Below are 1,923 nucleotides of genomic sequence, written 5' to 3' on the forward strand. Positions count from 1 at the left end.
ACTTTCTGAAATGCCAAAATAAATAAGAACATAGTATGGACATGATTTTAGATCACAAGTTCAGTTTTCATAACTGAAACAAAAATATATTCAGTTATAAAATTGAAAAGGGAAATGGGGAATGTGTCAAAGAGACAACAACCCGACCATAGAACACACAACAGCAGCAGGTCACCAATAGGTATTAAATGCAGCGAGAAACTCCCGCACCCGGAGGCGTCGTTCAGCTGACCCCTAAACAAATATATACTAGTTCAGTGATAATGAACGCCATACTAAACTCCAAATTGTACCCAAGAAACAAAAATTAAAAATAATACAAGACTAACAAAGGCCAGAGGCTCCTGACTTGGAACAGGCGCAAAAATGCGGCGGGGTTAAACATGTTTATGATATATTCTATTTTTACAAATCCAGAATCAATATTTGTACCCAATGAAAAAAAAACACAACGTGAAATGAAATAAAGGCAACAGTAGTCTACTGCTGTTCAAAAAGTCATAAATCGATTAAAAGAAAACAAATCCGGGTTAAAAAGTAAAACTGTACATAGAAACGACCTATTTGATAACAACTGCAATATTCCTGACTTGATACAGGATAGGATAACCTTTTAAGAATAATTTTATTCAAAGCATCAGTTTATATGGATCATGTCTAAATTATCATTCTCAATAAAAAAAAAAAGAAAGAATCAATATCCCGTTTGAATAGGTAGTCTGCGGGTATAATAAAATTTTCAAACCACATATGTGTGTCTATGGACAAAAATAATAAAAACTGTAGTTAATTTATAATAACGAAATTCCTTGGCTTTCCATGTAGGTAAATATTTTTCAATAAAGGTCAATAACTCATACGAACAGTCAATTCGCAGTTTTGTCCGTGTATCTAAATTGAAGGACGTATCGCTGATTACTTTTTGCTGTTACAGTTTCTGTTTTTATTATAACAGTTTGCCAAAGAAATGAAAGTAACACCATACTTGGTAATTAATTGCTTCGCCGAGCGTAGCTGGATTCGACCGCATAGGTCCAACCCTGAACAGTTGAGCAAAAATGGACACAATATTCGCGCTTGATACAGGTCTGAATTTGGATTGTAATTAAATATTTGACACGTAATAGGTTTCTCTGACAGAATAACTGTATTCAAAGAACTTAGGATTGGTTACATGCTTTTGAGCAATACACTATGCTGTTGCGAATTGACCCCCCCCCCCTAAAAAAAATTGTACCCCCTTTTATTTTGGCTTTTGAACAATACACGATGCTGTTGCGAATTGACCCCCCTCCCCCCAATTTTTTTTTCAACGTCACCCCTATTCCAAACAACCATGATGAAAAAAAAAGTATGGAAAACACTCTTAACATTGGATATGATTAATAGATCTCTAAAATTAGATATGTAATACAATGTATATCTATTTTCAACTTATAATCAAATATAATTAATATTACCAAATATTTTTTCTTTCCTTTGTCACAAACTAACAAAGATTTGTAACTTAACTATAAATGTCAACAACTTTTATCTACACAATGTAATGGAAATTCAATGAAATATATACCTAAATAAAAATAAATTATTACCAAATTAAAGGATTTCACTTAATAATTGTTTGTTTCATATATATAACGTCGCACGCTACTGGTGTTACTTTGGTAAAATCACGGACAAGACACATTCACCTTATTAATTTTTAAACATAAAAATTGATATTATAAAGTGTTGTATATCATTTTAAAGCTTTTAAACTCTTCTTTCAGATTATTGCAATTTTGTATATGTAACAGACCATTTTCATTAATTAAAACTCAATAAAACCTTTATTTTGCAATATGATTTCCTTGTCCCGCGTTACACTTTTAGTTTTGTGAAATTCTGAATACCGTAAAAAACATATAAATTTTATTACCGAAC

This window comes from Mytilus edulis, chromosome 1 (genome assembly GCF_963676685.1).
Source record: "Mytilus edulis chromosome 1, xbMytEdul2.2, whole genome shotgun sequence".
In the NCBI taxonomy this organism is placed as follows: Eukaryota; Metazoa; Mollusca; class Bivalvia; order Mytilida; family Mytilidae; genus Mytilus; species Mytilus edulis.